This window comes from Pinus tabuliformis, chromosome 7 (assembly GCF_031772625.1).
Source record: "Pinus tabuliformis cultivar Carrire ecotype Pingquan chromosome 7, CPIR1, whole genome shotgun sequence".
NCBI lineage: Eukaryota > Viridiplantae > Streptophyta > Pinopsida > Pinales > Pinaceae > Pinus > Pinus tabuliformis.
Window position 1 is genome coordinate 1,303,306,602 of NC_142293.1, and position 22,150 is coordinate 1,303,328,751.

General features: G+C 32.1%; 1 pseudogene; it reads left to right on the top strand.

Moving 5' to 3' along the window:
* The first annotated feature begins 2,885 nt into the window (after positions 1-2,885).
* On the top strand, positions 2,886-21,588 carry LOC149252282 (uncharacterized; annotated as a pseudogene).
* Positions 21,589-22,150: the final 562 nt, after the last annotated feature.

The window sequence follows — 22,150 nt, forward strand, 5'->3', positions numbered from 1 at the left end:
AGAGTATCATAATATTTTTATGAGGATTATCTAATTTAACATCATTTGTTGTAGTATTAGTGAGAACAATATTATTTGGAGTAATGCTTACATTAGTAAATAGGTAAGATTAGTTTGTTGGTTATTGAGAGATTTTCTCAAGAGCATTTTCTTTCTTTGGAATCTGTTGGATATCATGAGCACTATTTATGTGACTTATTATTTGGCTTTGTAGTGTAATAGATGAATTGTTTTGAGTGAATCTGTCCACAATGTGTTCTCTTCTAATTTCTTTGTTGATGTCAAAGCATGTATAAGCTTGATTCTCTTTGGGGAAAACCCACAGAAATAGAAGAGATTCCAGATTTCGTTTTCTGTAGATTAATAGGTGTGTGAGTTGATATCTACTGTGAATTTTTTTTGGTATAGATTTAATACATGACTTTTTCTATTCAAGAGGAGATTGTGAAACTGTAGTTGTCATTTGGGTCTGAGGCAACCTTTTAGAAAAGGGTTCTCACTCTGCATAGATCACCATCATCGTCCACGAGTGAGACACGGAACCAAGAGAAATCATGTCATGTTGATCTGTCATAGAACTAGCTCATGGGAGAGATTTTGATTAATTGGAGGGTCCCACGCATCTGTGCTTTATATATTCCATACTTCGGTAGCGAGATAGATACTTCGGTAGCGAGATAGATACACAAAGTCTCTATGTTTCAACTTGGTCAATCTCTTGTCCTTCCACACATTACGATGAAGATTCCTATGATCAGATTCGTCTTTGGATACAGATTTTTACACATCCTGCTGGTTTCTTTGAGTAAGTATGGTTGCAGTCTTGTCGCGGGAGCTTTCCGAAGATGTTTTCCAACCAGAAGTTCCGAGGGACATAAGAAAGCAAAGCCACCATTGATTATGTGCAAGGCGTATTTTTTAGGGCCATGTTGCCGTCACCGTTTAGTGGACATGATGGAGCTCGGATAACGCAATTGCAGCAAAATTCTATATATAATTTATTTAACCAATCCCAAGGATATGTATAATTCTTCCCATCGGCGGGTAAATGGGTACTGCTCAGCATACACAACAACCATTCTTCTTGTGAGTTTTTCGATTCTTCAAAGTAGACTCCTTCGAGATGAATGGTAAGAGAGGTTAAGGCAGGGTAATTATAAAATATCTGCCTCTCGAACTTATCGTCTTGTGTAAGATAGACCATCATGATGTAACACGGGAACAACAATGATTTCGTTCTCAAAATGTCAGTCATAATACACTAGTTTTCTGAATGATTTTTTTGTTTTTGTTTTCTTTGATTCCCATTGTTCCTACGGAGCTTCTTGCGCGAAGGAATGATGTCGTGGTGACTTTTTTATGCTTTGATAATAGTTGATAGTTTCATAGATTCACGTAAAATGATGGTTAGATTTGTGAAGTTTTCATCCGTTTTCTAAAAAGTTCAAAATTGATTCATGAATAGAGGGACATAATTTTTTCGATGCGGAGAGAATGTATCACTAATTTGATTCTATGCTTCTATTATATAATGATGGTCTTCGTTGTGCTTCGGGCTTCAAAATTATCACTTTCATTTTATGTTATGATATCCATGTGTTTAGAAAGGTGAGTTGCATGGTTGACTCCAAGATATAGTCTAGTATCCAGATTGTCTTTCTGGAGACAGAGAAGTGCCAATTATACAAATTTCATCAAAGAGGGTGAGAGGTGGTTATGTCTTAAATGAGTTGAATGGAAAGCTCAAAGATTGTGCTGGTGAAAGAGCATTGTCTAGGAAGCTTCAGATTCGGGATAAGTGCCAAGGAAGACAAGTCAGACAAATGTGACATGTGAATTATAATTTGTCATTTGTGTATTAATCTTTGTAATGATGAAATGTAAGCATTAAAGGGGGGACTTGGAATAATTTTTACATTACTAAATAGGTAATATTAGTTTGTTGGTTGTTTAATTTTGTTGAGATATTTTCTCAACAATATTCTCCTTGTTTAGAAACTGTTGGATCTCATGAGAACTATTTATGTGGCTTCTAATTTGACTTTGTAGTGTAATAGATGAATTGTTTTGAATGAATATATCCACCATGTTTTCTCGTCCAATTTTTTTGTTGGTATCAGAGCATATATGGGCTAAAATCCATCCAAGGAAGGAAGGCCCAGGGAGATGAAAGAGGTTTCAGATTTTGTTTTCTGTACTAATAGGTGTGTGAGATGATATCTACTATGAATTTTTTCTTTTATAGATTTAATACTTGTTGTTTCTATTCAAGAAGAGCCTGTGAAATTGTAGTTGTCATTTTGGTCTGAGGCAACCTTTCAAAAAAGGTTGTCGCTCTGCATAGATCACTGTCATCGTCCAAGAATGAGACAAGGAACTGACATAAATCATGTCGTTCTGTCATAGAAATAGAACTGGCTCATGTCGTTCTGTCATAGAAATAGAACTGGCTCATGGGAGAGATTTTGATTAATTGGAGGGTCTCACGGATCTGTCCTTTATATATTTCATACCTCGGCATCGAGATACATACATAAGAATTATAGGAATTTTGGTCGCTGACACGAAGTCTCTATGCTTCAATTTGGTCAATCTCTTGTCCTTCCACATGTTATGATGATGATTCCTTTCATCAGATTAGTCTCTGGATACAGATTCCTACACATCCTGCTGGTTTCTTTAAGGAAGTATGGTTGTAGTCTTGTTGAAAGAGGTTTCTCATGATGTTTTCCAACAATATGTTCCGAGGGACAGAAGAAAGCAAAGCCACCACTCATTATGTTCAAGGCGTATTTTTTAGGCCACCGCAATTACAAACAAAATATATCATATAATTTATTTAACCAATCCCAAGGATATGTATCATTCTTCCCACGGGCGGGTAAATGGGTACTGCCCATCATACAGAACAACCATTCTTCTTGAGAGTTTTTCGATTCTTGAAAGTAGACTCCTTTAAGATGAATGGTAACAGAGGTGATGACAGGGTAAGTATAAAAGTATATGCCTCTCGAACACATCTAGGAGATGTATCATCTTGTGTAAGATGACCATCATGATGTAACACGATAACAACAATGATTGCGTTCTCAAAATGTCAGTACACTACACTAGTTTTCTCCATGATTTTTTGTTTTTGTTTTCTTTGATTCCTATTGTTGCTACGAAGATTCTTGCGCCAAGGAGGGATGTCATGGTGACTTTCTTATACTTTGATGATAGCTGATAGTTTCGTAGCTTCATGTAAAATTATGATTATGGTTAGATTTGTTAAGTTTTCATTCTTTTTCTAAAAGTTCAAAATTGATTGATGAATAGACGAATATAATTAAATTAATGGCTCTCAAAGTTCCTCCGTGTCAAGAGAACGTATAGCTAATTCGATTCTATTAGTCTATTATATGATGATGATGCTTGTTGCGCTTCGGACTTCAATACCATCAATTACATGTTACTGTATGATATTCATGTGTAATATGATTAATTATATGTTATGTTATGTTATGTTATGATATTCATGTGTTTATGAGTCCAGTATCAAGATTTTCCTGCAAGAGATCTAGAAGTGCCAATTATACAAACTTCATCAAAGAGAGTTAGAGGTGATTATGTCTTAAATGAGTTGCATGCGAAGCTCAAAGATTGTCGTGTTCCAAAAGAGGGTTGTCTAGGAGCCTTCATAATCCGGAAAAGTGTCGAGAAAGACCAATCAAACAAAAGTGACATGTGAATTATAATTTGAAATTTTTTTATTAATCTTTGTAATGAAGTAATGCAAGAATTAAATGGGGGACTTGGAAAATTTTTTACATTAGTAAATACGTAAGATTGACTTCTTGGTTGTTGAGCTTTCCTTGTCTAGACTCTATTGGATCTCATAAACACTGTTTATATGTCATATAATTTGACTTTGTATTATAATAGACAAATTGTATTTTGCTCTTCTAATTTATTTGTATATTAAGAACAATGTACTATAGCTCAATACTTATTTTTTTTTACATCTCATCTTTTCGATATAACTTTATTCTCATTTAACGAAGAAAATGTAACTTATTAATCTACTTTGAAACTTAATTATTGACTCACTACATGATATTTAATATTTAGCATATGACAGATCAAAATTATAAAGCATAGAGTGCAAAGGACTATTCTACTAATTTTTCTAACTACCTTAAAATAAAAATCAAAATACCACAACTTGACAACATTTTAGTGGAAACCTTAATCATAAATTATATGCATTTTACTACAAATTTTGTACTTTGTAACAAGATGGTTGTAAAACCATTTATGAAGCGTTGTTTTGGGCTCTTTTGATAAAATTGATAGGTGAACCAATTATATTGAATTTTTTTTTTATTTTGTCAGTAGAAGTCCCATATATTGAGCATATTCTTTTAAGTTTATTGTCACACTTTAAATAAGTGTAACATAATAATTCATACTTGTTGCTTAATTTAAATATAGTTAAATTAAAGTGAAAGCAATGAAATTTAGTGTTAATGTTTAGAATCTAGTTAATTTAGGTTTTATTAATTGATAAATTGTGGTATTTTCTTAATTTTAATTGTGGATTTTGCTAATTTTAATTTTGCATTATGGGGTGGAGAATCCAATCCTACCCAATAAGAATAATAATGTCTTATTGTAGTGATAATGCTTTCTTTCTTTAAGAAAATTGTCTAGAAGGTTACGTTTTTTTGTGTAAAGTATTAATAGATATATTTTAAAGTCTAATATACATACCTTAAAAAACTATAAATATTGATAATAAAGTGGTTTTATTTAATTAGATATTAGTTTTTGGAATTTATAACTATTTTAGTTTATTATTAATATTTTTTTACTAATCTATATAACTTTTTTACTATAATTTAATTTATTTGTTAAAATTCATTTCATTTCATCCACTTAAACCAAGGTTTGTAATAAACTAGAAACACGTAGGTAATATAAATAAGTGTTTTTATTTTTAAAATCTTATAAAATAATTAAATAAATCTTTATTATGTTTAATATATATTAAATAAAAAATTATAATTTGAATCAATTTTCAGTTAATTATTAACGAGTTATATTTGAAGAAGATATTAAGATAAAACTGTATATATGATTTTTATCTTGTTTCGCATTTTGGGTGGACACTCCATCTATCATCATGGACTTGACAACATAGAATGATGGAAAATGAGTAGTAATAATATTTAAATGAAATAAAATCAACTATTTGTTAAGGGTAAAAATAATAATTAAATCAATGTAGAAGATCAAGTCAAAAAAGGTAAAAAATTAATTAAATCAATGTATTTGATTAAAGTCAAGTCCTAAGTGTCAAATAAAAAATAAAATATCGATTTAAACATTTACCATTATTATTATTTATTATCCTAATATTAAAATAATAATTAAAATAAAGAAAGAATAAAAATTAAAAAGAGGGGGGAAATGACATAATATAAATTTGAAATATAAAGGCTCAAGGATTAAAATTAGGAACCAAACCAGAAATGAAACAATTATAAAGCTAATAGGATATGAAAAATTGAAAAAGAATAATGAAACAAAATTAAATTAGAAAAGGCTTAAAAAAAAATAAAAATAAAGAGAAGAACAATTATCTTAAGATAGATAGAAAGGAATAGCAGATAAGGAAATGAAAGAATCATAGAAAAGGAGATGACAAGAGAAGAAATAGGGTGATCGAGTGAATAAAAATTTTAATGAGAAAGACCATGTATAATAGGATAGGCTTCCAACATTGGATCAATTTAAAAACATCTTTTTCATTAAAATTATTAGGATGTTTCACTATTTCGAGAGGTTCTCTAATGATGTGAGTGTCGTGAAACGGAACAGGGGATTGATCAAAATAAATAAGATGATTAGAATTAAATGAGTGTTCAGCAATATAAACAACTATTCTCTTTGATTTTAACTTTCAAGGGTACATTTATTTAATTATTATTTTGTACCCCTAACAGTTAATTAATTTTATTTTATTTTATTTTATTTAAGGCCAGAACGAATTTTCATCAATCTATAATCTTTGTCCTTGACTATGGGTGGAGCGTCTACTTTCCATAGGATGAAAATTTTATACACCATTCCATCCATAAATCTTCTTCAAATATGAATAACTATGGAAATCTTCATTACATTCTATGGTTTTATCAATAAAGCTATTTAATTCAATTAATACAATTTTAAACGAGTTAACTAACAATATTTTTTAATGTTAAACTTGTTAATTATTAATATTTATTATAAAAGTAATTTAAAGATTATAAAAGTATTCAGTTACATTTTAGTTAATTAATGGTTAATCAGACTTCAGAAAGAATCCAAATTCATCTATGAAACTTAAAAAATAATTGAGTAGTAACCATGAAAAACTCTCCACACTTGCATTTTTATTCCTACTAAAAAAATATAAGTGATGGTGGGGAGTAACAAATCTTTGTACGTGTATTTATTTACATCTTGTTCCTATCCATCTTTTATGTAAATACTTGTGTCAATGATAATAGGTAGTAATTGATAATAAATATGTTTTTCAGGGGGGAAGAGTATCCCTGCTGAAGAAGCATCATTTATACATATATTTGCCAAAGCGAGCAGATACAATAGTCGGAGCTGCAAAAGCAACATTTAGTATATATTCATCAAAGCGAGCAGAGACAACAGTCGAAACTGCGAAGCGAAATAGGAAACGGAGCTGCAGAGCAACGATACATACACCATGAGTCGAACCCAGGTGGGGAGGCTATTTACATGATTATGATATATTTTTAAGAATTTTAATCTTTGGTGATTTTTGTGAATCTTAAAAATGAAAAATCTAAGAGTATAAATAATCTAACACTTCCACAATTATTCATATTGTTCTTAGAGATTTCCAGAAATGAAATGTGTAGTGTTTTGATCCGTCCAACATTTTAGATGATTATCCTATCCATCACTAGGGACCAAAGAGCTATATGGCTCTTTGGTCCATGATAATGGTTGGAGTAACCATTTAAAACATTGGAAGAATTAAAAATACTACAAAGTTCATTTTCAGAAATATCCAACAACAAATCTAAAAATATCTAAAAATCATGACATAAATATTGCAATTATGGAGAAGCTGCAAAATTTTCTAATAAGAAACTAAATAATAAACGATCCAAGGAAAAATAGAAGGCTTAATGCCATGACTATAGGAGGTATAATAAGAATAGTTTTATTTCGTTCGTTTTTTTAGTTTTTTATTTTGTTTCTTACTTATAAAAAATTTAAGTGATTTAGTGATTTGGGAATACTATTGCTTACACACTAAAATAATATGTTAAAAAATTTCACTTAATTTCTTATCTTTTAAGGTATTGATTTTTTAACTTCTGAAGGTCATTGGAGAAATTAAATGTCGTCATCGGTCTCATTATTTATATATAAAACTGATATTAAATATTTTATTGATTTAATATTAGGAAAATAAAAACTTATTTCAAATAATTTTAAATTTTCTTTTTATATTTACACGATTGAAAAATCAATATAATTTTGGTAGATTAGAAAACAAAAACAAAAAATGATGTTGTCATGTTTTTGTAATTGAGATTTAACTGAAAGATATATTAGAACAAAACATTTTTTTTTCTAGTTAGACTCTTCAATTTTCATAAAATTTATATAATCATTATTATTGTTTTGATTTCTACTTTTTTATTATTGATGATGATGATGATAGTTAACGTCTGAGACCAAAATTTGGTTTATCAGACCTAAAGAAACAAATTATTTAGTTTGATTTAAGAATTTTATTCCTATTCTCAAAAAGCTTGGAGAGAAGCCTCTTGAGCTCACTATAATTTTGACATCGTAAAAGGCTAGGAAGGTCAATATTGCGACAAAGATTATGAAACTGAGATCTAATGTGGTTGTACGTGGGGAACTCTAAGATGAATTGGTTTTCATCCTTGATGCTCCTATTCTCACAAAGATGGCAGATCCTTTCCATACATGGTGTTTTAGGAACTGCCTAATGACCTGTTTCACTATGGAGCTCATGAGAGTTCGTTCTAATCTTCGCTATATTAATTTTCTTCTTTGAGCTAGTTAAGACAGAGATAATTTTGATCTTCTAGGGTGGGGTTGATGACCTTCTTATAATAACATAATTTTCTTTTAGCTGCTAAATCTTTCTCACGCCACATTTTTTCTTTGAACTTAGAAGTAACCATATTTTTAATGTTATTAATGTTTTGCAATGCATCATTCTCATTAATCTCCCAAAAGTTTAACCAAGCCCTTGTGTCTTTATACCACCCTCGCTTGAGCCTTAGGTGGTTTTGGCTGGAATTTAAAGCTAGCTTAGGAAGTCTATGATCTCCTATGTTATTGAGTTTGTGCTTCTACAACATAAGCCTAGTCATAGCTAGGCTCTTGATAGGGGAAAGACCTACTTCTATAAGGAGAAAAGGATAAGGTGTATTTCTTTTAATTCTCAAGTTATACGTTATAAAATGTTTTTGGATTTGCTCAATATTTCTCCAGGATTCTTTAGAGATGTTGCAACCCCAGGCCTCACATCCATATAAGATAACAGGAGTGACTAAAGTTTCAAAGAGGAACTTATTTTTATCCCACATTATGAGGTTTGTTGTTTTACAATTATTTTCAAGACCAAAATAAGCTTTCCACCCCCCATTAATCATTTTCTCAATGCTATAGTTCGAGTTGAGCTTGTGATGAATATCAATTCCTAGGTACTTGTAAGAATACACTTCCTCCAAGTTATTATTTTCATACATAAATTACCATAAGTGTCCTTCTTGGACTTGATAATCATAGCTTTTGTTTCGTCAATGTTAACAGTCATACCCATGGTAGAGCAGAAATCCTTAAGAAGCCTAAGTTACTTATCAAGATCAGATGGGCACCTTGCGAGAAGAACAATATCATCAGCATATAGGAGAAGGTGATGATTATCCCAAGCTAAGATCATGCTAGCACAACCTACTTCCTCGAAATACCCTTCAAGCTTGTCGATGTAAATGCCAAATAGGGTAGGGGAGAGGGGGAAACCTTGTTTAACTCCAATATTACATTTAATATCTTTCAACCACCCCTCATTGCTTTTTAGCTTGGCAATTACATTCTCGTATAATCTTATAGCGGCAGCTCTCAACTCGAAAGGAACCTTTAGCTCTTCTAATCTATTTCGAAGGTTGTTTCTAGGAATCGTATCAAAAGCCTTTCTAATGTTCACAAAGCAACAAAAGGGATTGGATTTATCATTACGACAATCCTCCACAATGATCGTAAGTGTAACGATATGGTTTGTTGTTGAGTGATTTCTTCTAAAACCCACTTGACCTTTAGCCCACTTAACTTCACTTTCAAGCCATATGCTCAACTTCTTTTCCAAATAGTACCATATAGCTTGGCTAAGAGAGGGCTGATCATAATGGTCCGATAATTAGAGGAGTTATTTGTATCCCCACTTTTAAAAATAGTGATAATGAGGCTCTCAGTCCATGGTTTAGGGAACCCTTGCTTGACTACTTGATTGAAAAGCTTGTGGATGTGGGGGATGAGGACAGGACCTCCAATTTTTAAGATTTCTGCCTGGTAACCTTTGATGTCCTTAGCTTTCCGATTTGCCAAGTGTTTAACCCAAAAATCAATGTCTTCTAATGAGAAAACTTATTTTGTTGTGAGCAAGGTTTCAAATTTATCCATGAAATTTGGAGATTCATAAAACTTTTTAAGATAGGAATTCCAATCGTGTAAAGCAATTTTATTAGTATCTTTAGTTTTCCTAGTCAAAATCTACCCCCAAAATTTCTTAGGAGCTACCTTAGAGAGGGGTAAGAGATTCTCTTGTCTTTTATGAATGTACTGCCTCTTTTTCCTTTTAGTTAGAGATTTGTATATTTTTATCTTGTCCATTTTAAAAGATTCATCAACAACTTCTTTAATTGCTCTCCTTGCACTTTTACAATCTTTGTCATACCATGGGTTGGTTTTGCTATTTCTTTTATTATTTGAAACTTCAATTGAGAACTTGTTAATAGAATATGAGAGGGTTGTAGTAAAATTATGATAGAGGTTTTCTATGTTGTCTATACTAGATAAAGGAAGCAGATTAGTTTTTAATTCATTTAGAAAGAGATCATTTTTATTTCTATCAAATATTAGGTTCTTTTGGTTAAAAGGATTACTTTCGATGGGATCTCTATGCATGATAAAATTGAGAGTTATAAGTAAAGGCATATGATGAGTCAGGCTCGTGGTCATTTAAGATGTCAAAATTTATTATTTGCTTGTATAGAGCGAGATCAGAAATATATACTTTTTATTGTTATTTTAATCCAAATTTTTTATTAGCTTTTAAATAAAAATTTTCAATTTTATATTAAATATTAAAAGGTTTACACATTTCTCTTTAAAAATAGAAGTTATATATATATGAAAGAAATAATATTTTTTTCCTTTTAATTATAGTCCATATTATTATTACTATTTTTTTTATTGTCATATATATATATATATATTATATTATATTATGGGGTCTCTTAGGAAAAATAAGTGAGGTCGGGGTATTGTCGTCCAATCTAGTTGAAGAGTCTAGGGATGTGGAAACACATACTCGAGAAGTTTAATGTGCATCGATGATATCCCTAAACAAATCATTAAACGAGACATCAAATGAATAGTCGTAACACTATAGGGTGGAGGTGGCGGATGTTGCATGCACTTCAAGTGTATGTACCTTGTGTGGAGAGGGGCCTTAAAAAGGCCTCCCTCATGGATTGCTCCATGGAAATTAATTCATCTTATGGATAGATGCTTGCTTGCCTACAGAGTCTAGTGTGGGTGGAGAAGGAAACGACAAAGCATTTCTATTTTGGTTGCAGGGAAATTACAATAGCAAATGGTCCAAATGCATTGGAACAATGGAAATACAAAAAAATTGTTATATAGAGGGAAGACTTTCTCTTCCAATAGTATAAAAGGGCAACATGCAAAGAAAGAAAACAATGTTGTAACTATTTCGAGGTGTGAGGAGGTTCTAGATTCTAGATTCTCTGGCATGAATGTTGCAGTTTCTTACACCCAATTTCATCTCTACTCTTATGCCTACAATTTTCAATTATTTCCTATCTGTTTCAAATTGACAGTTTTGGCCCTTGCCTAGACAATGAACTTGATATACTCTATGAAAATTTATTATAAGCCCTCTTTAATATGCCTTCAAAAGATTTGCAGCCAACGATGTTTGAAATTTTCATCCCCTTTCTCCATTTTGGTGGCTTATCGACTTTCCTATTTTTGTTATTCCCCACCTCAAACCAACCATATATGTAATTCTAGTGGTATAGGGAGGGAAGTTGTGTTGGGTCTTATTTGGTTATGGGAAATGGGGGAAATAAGGAGTCATACAATCTCATCTCGTTTATCATGAGGAATTTCAATGCCTAGACTTTTGCTATATAATTGTGTTTCCAACCCCCTTTTGTCACCTTATTGTTTACATTTTCTGTTATGTGGGTTCTGTAGTGCAATTTCAACTTTCTTGGGGACTTTATGGTAAGCATGTTTTATGGTGGTGTCTAATAACTTGGAGGTAGTGGTGTGAGGATATCATTATGCCTCCCTCTATAGTGCAGGCAAGGATAAAATCAATTTTGGGTCACCCCCTATCTGGAATAGGTCATCAATATGAGAGTTAATTGGTGTTGCATATTCTTTATGGTTAGACCTTCCCTATTGTCTTAAATCTATTTTTCTAGTCTATCGAACAACTATCTCCAACCTCAATGGCATGTCAAAGGGTACAAGTTAAGAGAGGAGAAATATATTATCAAGCACGAGCACAAAGGGAGCAATCCCACATTCACCATCGTTTGAAGGACTTTGGTGGGTTATATTAGGACCTAACACCATACCCTATCTAGGAAGACATTGCTCAAGATGAGGGAGAAGCATCCATGTACGAATCCCGTCTCTCACATATATAAAGGTCTTAGTGAATGAGCTCATTAGATCCTTGACATATGGCACATTAGGAGTCATTTTAATATGTATATCCAAACCATTGATCTTTATTAGTAGATAGAATTTTGATTGGGGTGCATGTTGGTGAACTAATATGAGCATCGCAAGGATGTCCTTCACTAATTAGAGTGCATTCATCACCATCTGAGAGACATGGATTGCAAATTAGACAGAATAGAGGAGCAACTTGGCATTACCCCTATAATGAGAATATCTCGTAAAGGCTTAAAGGAGGCTATAAAGATCACATATTCAAGTTCAAATCCCATGGTATAGTTAACTCGTTTGTTCGTTATGTGTGGCTAGTGTTTCTAGTATTTCTAGTGAGCAAAACAAAACTATAGTTGTACTTTGAATTTTGTAGTCTCTTTTTTTTGCACTTATCACTATTCTCTGTAAGGAAAAAAATTTTCAAGCTATGGTCAAATTTCCCTAGTAATAAAATGACAAATTAAATCTTTCTCTTAATATAATCTCATTTTCTACAAAAATAAATTAACCTTCCCAAAAAGAAATATAAATATAAAAATATTTAATTTATAATTCATATTGAAATATATTATTCTTATTCTTCAATTTTTTAAATATTAATTATTTAAATATCAACTTCATTTTAATTATTAAAAAAATTATATATTGGGCCTGGAGTATGCCCTAAAACTGCTTCTGCTTGGCTAAGAGCTCGTCTTCCTCGGACGTAAGGAAACAGGTTAACGGCCCAAGATCCAGAGGCATCTGGCAGGAGTGAAAGCCTGCTCCCTTACGGACCACCAGCAGGTTATTTCAGGTGGCTTGGTTTTCCTTGATAACAGTGATGTGTCAACTAACATTTGCGGATAGCAGCCAGAGATGGCTGTCCTCACTGTTGGTTTGACAAACTGAGTTTGATAGATTTTTCCACCTTTTGAAAAAAAAAAAAAAATTATATATTTCTCATAACTTATTTTGACGAAAAAATAAATATCGAAAAGTTACATTCTTTTATTACTGATTAAAATTATTGATATTAAAATATTTTTTATCGTTAAACGTTTTTGAAATTTTATTTGTTCATTTACGATTACACTTTTACGTTATTTGGTGAAACGTTCTTTTTAATATTATCAATGTCACGTGATGTAACACAACTTCAACTCCATCTTACTAAATTATCAAAACTCATAAACATTTTAAATGTAACAAAAGTCTCATTTCATATATTCAAGCAAATCACCTTTACGGGGCCCAATGTGAATCCATTGATTTTATCATGTGTGGACATTGCATCCCTAGATCATTATCTGTAGTACAAGCAAAAGCGATGTAACGATGCAATAGGCCAAACTCATAATGAATTGAAGTCCAAAATAGTACTCTGCCGACTTCGCTGGATGCCTGATCAAAATGCGGCAAACTGACCAACGTCGTTTTGGCAGGAAGCGAAAATGATTACACCGCATTTTATTTTTCTGTTAAATTTTATTGTCGCGCCAACATAGTTATAAAATCAGACCATTTTTCCATCTGTTGTGATCTGTGTTTCATGAATTTTTTACAAGGAATAATTTACTGAGATTTTATATTTTATAGAAAGTCAGAACGAATTCTCTCGAGCTCGTTTCGCATTCAGCATTTTATCTTCACAAGTTGCTGATGTTTTTTGTTTTGATTATACATTTTTTTATACTCGATAATCATAATGAAAATATCCATATTAATATTGATTTAATTGCACATTTTTCTGCCTTGAAACTGGAAAATAGGTATTAAATAATTTAAAAATAAGAAATACATTAAAAGGTTTTAATATTTTTTAAATATTTTTTTATTAATATCAAATTTTGTTTGTTATGATTTATCAAATTGGAAATTTTTGTGTTAAATGTTCATATACTAATTAAATATATACGAAAAACCTATTCACCCAGACTTTATTATGCAAAATATTAATGGTAAATTCCATGTGAGGTAGAAAAAAAAATTAGTTAACTATAATTATAAAAAGGAAACGAAAATATCAATGGTGCATGGAATGTCTGGATTGAGTAGAGATGTAGAATGTTAAATTTGTTAATATTTTATATAAGTTGCAAATATTCACCATTGTCTTATTTTTCTTTGCTTTGATATAAAATGAGTAACTCACACAACATAAATTTTACACGTTTTAACACTATCATTATATAAGGTAAGGTATTTTATTGATCAGGAAGAAAATGAAGCTTACAACCTACTCCATCCATCTCTCAAGCTGCCTTGATATATCTATCTAAAGTTTACAATCCACTCTACTAATGTCTTTGGCTGCCTTGACATATTTTATTTTGGCAATGTTAGATTCATTATACAAACTTCTATGAATTCAGAAACCAACAACATTATTCAAGCTATAAAAAAATTTAGATGAAGTAAATTTTTGTTTTGTTATAATATTTAAATTTTGTTGTCACAAATTATAACAATCCCCATCTCTATCACAATTTTCTTGACTCCTTTCCCAATCCCCTTGATCACGTCTTCTGTTAGCCAAGAGAAGTGAAGCAACACCACAAATTATGTAATAACAATGGATTTGTAAACATGTCTACAAATTTTCTTCAATATGGAAAACTTTAATATATCCTCCACCTTCACCAATATCTCTTGTTACAAAATGATACCTAATATCATTACTCCTAGTTTTACTATGACAAGATGTGTTTCTATCCAAATGGAAAACACTTTGACTGTCACAAAATGTAGTTAAGTCATTCAACATTCTTCCAAGCTAACCCAAAAGGACCATTCAATGAAATTTCCTCCTTCCAAGCATGTGAGATAGGGATATATTACATCTCATCAATTGATGAAGTAATTCTTTCTTGAAGCTTTCACATCCAACTAATATATTCTCTTGCAAAAGTAAGGACATAACCTAAAGTAAATCTCCTCTTGTCCAAATTAAATGAAAAATATGAGTCAACATAACTGTAGACATAATCACTACAACCATTAAAGGTGGTTCATAATGAAAATTGCATCCTACTTTCTTCATGCATGGTGGTCCAAATCGAAATTTCCCTTTTAACCCCTTGGCTCAGCATTGATCCTATGTGGGAGAATCGCACATTGTTGTATTAAATCAAGAATACGAATCGTGGGTAGCCTTTTAAACATTGTCATCAATGGTTTTCTTAAATCTCTAGTGTCTCGACAATCAACAATGTGCAACTATGCATAATCACCAAACTCTTCAAGCCCTTAGCACTAGGAGCTTAACCAAATATGAAGCCATATGATCATGCTCTATAACCTTGACTTAACTCAAAATGTGTTAACCGTTATTGGTCCCTTGCAACCACTAGCACTTTTCCCTTGTACAAAAATGATCTAGATCTTATATGGTTGGCCAATGAAATTTTACAACACTCGATGATTTCCTTTTTTGTCATAGTTAGATGATAGATCCTTAAAAATGGGATGTCAAATCAAACATGAGATATTGAAAGCAATTAAACTTCATGAAATAAACCTGATAGCTAATGTGTATTAGGCATATGGTGATATATGGGAAAACTTCTATCTTGGTCCTTTGCTTGCTGATAGGACCACACAATGCTTGCTGACACTCATAATTCTTTCTACTTTCGTGGTGGATTGGTGGCGATAGACTAAGCTACAATAATCATTAAAAAAACCGTCCATATTGTCTATTAATAGATGGTATTGTCTATCTATTGTCGACATTTCACGACCTTTGACACTTCCTTGTCGACCAGTGGAGGTAGGAAAGGAATAAAATTTTAATATAATAGTCCATCTATCACACTCATTAGTTGACAGGACTTCTACAGTTTTGTTAGATTACACTAGAAAGGTTTTTACTAGTACGAAGTAAAGCTTTACACTAACTCCTATGGAAAATGGCCAATAGAAAATTTTTTCTAGTAGAGGATTTTCACATTATTGTTATTCAAGGAATCATATTAGAGGAAAATAGGTATCAAATCATAGGTTTCACTGGGTAACAAAAAACTCACAAGCTCGAAGATCAATAACTCGTAGATGGAAAATTTCAATGGAATTGTCAATGACACTATCAACTGATGTAAGGCTTAAAAAATTAAAACTTGCAACAATTTTTAATTATAATGGTTTTGGATTTGGTATGGCTAAAACCCTATAAAAAGCTACTAATAGAGATTATCTTTGTAGACCCTCATCATTTGTTAATATGCAATGGTGAATTCTTTACCAATTCAATCACTCAAATTTGTTTCAGCCACACCAATTCTTCAAACATACATATTCTCACATGGGATAATTAGACTGCCTCTACTCAAAGTCTTCAACCACAACCTCACACATGGAATATCCAAGGAATATCAAATATATTGACTCAAACTTGAAAATGAAACACACATGTAAGAGAGGATGATTCACATATTATTCAATTGAAAAAAAAATATACAAATCTAGACTAATTTACATTATTTGGCCTTTCGATTCACTCTATTAGACCTCTTTGGTCCTTAGCCTCTCTTGGATATCTCCTATTCTATTAATATTTCTTTGATTTTATTTACAAAGATGAATTATATATAACAAGGATGGTCTTTTGAGATCCACTAAAGATGGAACTAATCATCTATACATAGAATATATCAAATGTATCCTAAAGCCTCTATCCCTTAAAAAAATAACCTTTAATGGTGCATTATGACATTGATAAGGAAATATTCCCTCATTTCTTAAAATAAATCTCTATTTTGACTAGATAATCAAATCCCAATCTTTAATTACATCAAATTAACTTAAATTAAATTAAGAGAACTCACTCCCTTTATTTAATATTGTAATACCCAAAAATTCATCGTATCTTACGCTACAAGACTTTCCTTATTTTGAAAGAGATTTAGAGCATGTATTGACAAATTATGTAATTATTTAGAAAATTTTATTTTTAATTAATAAAATAAATATGTAGTTGGATAAGCCATATTGAAAATGAATGGAATATGAAATTATTGGGGGGAACTGGGTGTCTGTTAGAAAAATACGATTAGATAAGTGGTAAGTTTAGTTACACCACATCATGGAGGAAATTCATATTGGGACAAAAATCCTAAAATCATGGCTCAACTAACCAAGTTTTGTGATGGTGGGATAGTGGAAATGAAGTCCCAAAAATTTATAATGGAGGTGGTGGTGTGTTTGGCTATGTTAGGAGGCTTCATGGGGCAGATAAGTACCCATTAGAACTATAGGTTAAAACAATTCTTATGAAAATTGAAGAAAAAGTGTGAGGTTGTGGAAAATATTTTGTAACACTATCCAAGAAGAAAAGGTATTTTCATGAAAACTCAAAGGACGTGAGGTACTAATATTAGATAGAATAGACTTGGAAAAAATAATTTACAATATTTTTCCCCAATAATTTCATAGTACCAGGCATAAGAGATTTAAAATTCAAGTATTTTGGCTCAATTTTTTACAACGATTAGGTGGAACATGGCTGATCTAGCAACGTTCCCCTTCATCCTTGCATAAAATTTGTTCATATTCCTTTACAATAATTATTATTTTTAAGATCATAATTAGAGTCTATTCAAGAGATGAATCCTTTTGATAAAAGAAAAATTACAATAAATTCGATTGATTTGACTTGCATTGTTTACGTTGTTTGGAATACCATATATTGCTTTTGGTAAAAAACAGTGTCTTTCTTCACCCACTGGAATCAAATATTTCTTATACAATTTTTTTCATGGAGGATTTCGATATGAGAATCTTAAACCAGACCCTGTGCTGAAGAACTTGTTATTAAGCATGCCTGAGAGGAAAATTGTAAGATCATATGGATCCCTTCAAATTCTTTATATGATGATAACACATGATGAAGTCGTAGTTTTATTTGGAAATATATAAACATACTTCTCAACCTTTTGTAACTTTGTTGTGTAAAACAGATATTTACAAACAATGAAAAAGTTCATGTTAAAGGTCCTTAACAAGCTAGGGTTGGATGATTACTTTGAAGGCATAATATGCTTTGAGACACTTAACCCTCCTTCAGAAATTACTGAAAGCAATAATGACTTGGATATGCCCACTGATAACTCTACAACCCGGAAGGCACCCATAATTTGTAAGCCCTCAAAAGAGGCCATGAAGCAGGCTCTTCACCTTGCAAATGTTGATCCACAAAGAACGGTATGGGACTAAATATTTTGATGGCCATTTTCTTTCAGCTATCCCTCTTTTCATGAAAATGAATTATATAATCCATTAGCAATCAATATAGGTCTACATTAAGATTGACTCATCTAGGTAAAATAGAAATTTTATACCAAATCTCCCTTGGTACACAAATAAGGATAGCTAGCATCTGTGCTTTGGCCCAGTGTGAGGGCCCAGGGGTATCTATACGTTTTCTAAAAATGGCCATCTTGGCTAAAATCTGGAGAGTTAATTCTCATTTTAATGTAAAAACTTGCCCCAGGGTGAATGCCTTATTGTCTTTTGAAAAGTTGTGCTACAGTGGTATTTTGACAAGAAAGAGATGCATGTTACTCTGATCATGTCACATATACTTCGCAATTACCCACTTGTCTCTGTACACAATCCTTCAACAAAGAGGATCTAGAAAGAGAATATTGTGTTCAGCAATAATTTCGTCCCAAAACATAAAGCTTAAGGTGTGTGCCAGATATGTTTAAACGAGGTATACTTGTTAGTTTGATGATTGATCACATCCCACATAATGCTCAATTACAGTTCTGTTCCCAAATTATAACCCCTTTTCAGTAGAGAGGAGCTACAAAGGGACTGTTGTACTAAATCATAATCTAGTCTCAAAACAATTTGGCAACCTGCAATTAGACAACACATACTTCAGCCATTTCTGGCTTGTGGCATACCATACAACATCCATTTTTCTTTACCGTATGCAGGTCATTTCAAAAGCGTCTATTGCAGGAGTTGCTATTAAATCTATTGTGTTTCCTTGCAGATTTTATTTGATGACAGTCACTGGAATATAGCCACAGGAAAGCGTGTAGGCCTGCAAACTGTATTGGTAAGACTATATCTTTCTAAATGGGATATGAGGCTTTTGTAAGATCGTTTAATTGGTCCAATCTTCTCCAAATTCAATATTGGTGTTCACTGTCATCATCAGGTGTGAACTTCAGTCCGAACAAAGGAATCATGTTTTTCCCTTGAAAGTATTCACAACATTAGAGAAGCCCTGCCTGAGATATGGGAAGAAAAAGATGTAGAGAGCACCAAAAATGTTGTGCGTTCAAGACTAGCAAGTGCAACTATTGAAATTGTTGTCACTGCATAAGCCATACCCTCATTGAATAAGGGAATGGTGGACTCGACTAATCCCTTTGGAGCGTTTGTCTCTGGTTAGAGGAAACTCCAATTATCGGTAGTCTTTAAGTTTAAGATTTAAGTTTAAGCTAAACAGTTTTTGATAAAAGAAAAATTACAATAAATTCCATTGATTTGACTTGCATTGTTTACGTTGTTTGGAATACCATATATTGCTTTTGGTAAAAAACACTATCTTTCTTCACCCACTGGAATCAAATATTTCTTATACAACTTTTTTCATGGAGGATTTCCATATGAGAATCTTAAACCAGACCCTGTGCTGAAGAACTTGTTATTAAGCATGCCTGAGAGGAAAATTGTAAGATCATATGGATCCCTTCAAATTCTTTATATGATGATAGCACAGGTAGGAGTTGCTATTAAATCTATTGTGTTTCCCTGCAGATTTTATTTGATGTCAGTCACCGGAATATAGCCACAGGAAAGCGTGTAGGCCTGCAAATTGTATTGGTAAGACTATATCTTTCTAAATGGGATATGAGGCTTTTGTAAGCTCGTTTAATTGGTCCAATCTTTTCTTAATTTAATATTGGTGTTCACTGTCATCATCAGGTGTGAACTTCAGTCCGAACAAAGGAATCATATTTTTCCCTTGAAAGTATTCACAACATTAGAGAAGCCCTGCCTGAGATATGGGAAGAAAAAGATGTAGAGAGCACCAAAAATGTTGTGCGTTCAAGACTAGCAAGTGCAACTATTGAAACTGTTGTCACTGCATAATCCATACCCTCATTGAATAAGGGAATGGTGGACTCGACTAATCCCTTTGGAGCGTTTGTCTCTGGTTAGAGGAAACTCCAATTATCTGTAATCTTTAAGTTTAAGATTTAAGTTTTAGCTAAACAGTTTTTGATAAAAGAAAAATTACAATAAATTCCTTTGATTTGACTTGCATTGTTTACGTTGTTTGGAATACCATATATTGCTTTTGGTAAAAAACAGTGTCTTTCTTCACTCACTGGAATCAAATATTTCTTATACAATTTTTTTCATGGAGGATTTCCATATGAGAATCTTAAACCAGACCCTGTGCTGAAGAACTTGTTATTAGGCATGCCTGAGAGGAAAATTGTAAGATCATATGGATCCCTTCAAATTCTTTATATGATGATAGCACATGATGAAGTCCTAGGTTTTTTTGGAAATATATAAACATACTTCTAAACCTTTTGTAACTTTGTTGTGTAAAACAGATATTTACAAACAATGAAAAAGTTCATGTTGCAAAGGTCCTTAACAAGCTAGGGTTGGACGATTACGGCCGAGGGGTATCTATACGTTTTGTAAAAATGGCCATCTTGGCTAAAATCTGGAGAGTTAATTCTCATTTTAATGTAAAAACTTGCCCCAGGGTGAATGCCTTATTGTCTTTTGAAAAGTTGTGCTACAGTGGTATTTTGACAAGAAAGAGATGCATGTTACTCTGATCATGTCACATATACTTCGCAATTACCCACTTCTCTCTGTACACAATCCTTCAACAAAGAGGATCTAGAAAGAGAATATTGTGTTCAACAATAATTTCGTCCCAGAACATAAAGCTTAAGGTGTGTGCCAGATATGTTTAAACAAGGCATGCTTGTTAGTTTGATCACATCCCACATAATGCTCAATTATAGTTCTGTTCCCAAATTATAGCCCCTTTTCAGTAGAGAGGAGCTACAAAGGGACTGTTTGTACTGAATCATAATCTAGCCTCAAAACAATCTGGCAACCTGCAATTAGACATCACATACTTTAGCCATTTCTGGCTTGTGGCATACCATACAACATCCATTTTTCTTTACCGTACGCAGGTCATTTCTAAAGCGTCTATTGCAGGAGTTGCTATTAAATCTATTGTGTTTCCCTGCAGATTTTATTTGATGACAGTCACCGGAATATAGCCACAGGAAAGCGTGTAGGCCTGCAAACTGTATTGGTAAGACTATATCTTTCTAAATGGGATATGAGGCTTTTGTAAACTCATTTAATTGGTCCAATCTTTTCTTAATTTAATATTGTCATCATCAGGTGTGAACTTCAGTCCGAACAAAGGAATCATATTTTTCCGTTGAAAGTATTCACAACATTAGAGAAGCCCTGCCTGAGATATGGGAAGAAAAAGATGTAGAGAGCACCAAAAATGTTGTGTGTTCAAGACTAGCAAGAGCAACTATTGAAACTGTTGTCACTGCATAATCCATACCCTCATTGAATAAGGGAATGGTGGACTCGACTAATCCCTTTGGAGCGTTTATCTCTGGTTAGAGGAAACTCCAATTATCTGTAATCTTTAAGTTTAAGAGTTAAGTTTTAATTAAACAGTTTTTGATTTGACTTGCATTGTTTACGTTGTTTGGAATACCATATATTGCTTTTGGTAAAAAACAGTGTCTTTCTTCACTCACTGGAATCAAATATTTCTTATACAAATCTAACAATGGACATAGAGCATGTATATTTATACCTGTGTGTTGGAAATACTATTTTATACTTTAATGTTTATTATTTTTGTTTTATTATTATTACTTGAATTTCTTTTTAACAAGTGGTTGTGTTTCTTTTGGTTTCAGTGAAAGTATGGGCTCCAATGTTGGCTCTCTTATCATGGAGTATAATTCATCTTTGATAATTTTTCAATTATTAAATTAGGTTAGTCAATTGTTTAAACTATTAAATTTATTTCAAAAAAAATTTGTTACTTTATAGGTTAGACACTGGCTTGAAATATTAAACTTATTTCAAAATGTTTTTGTTACTT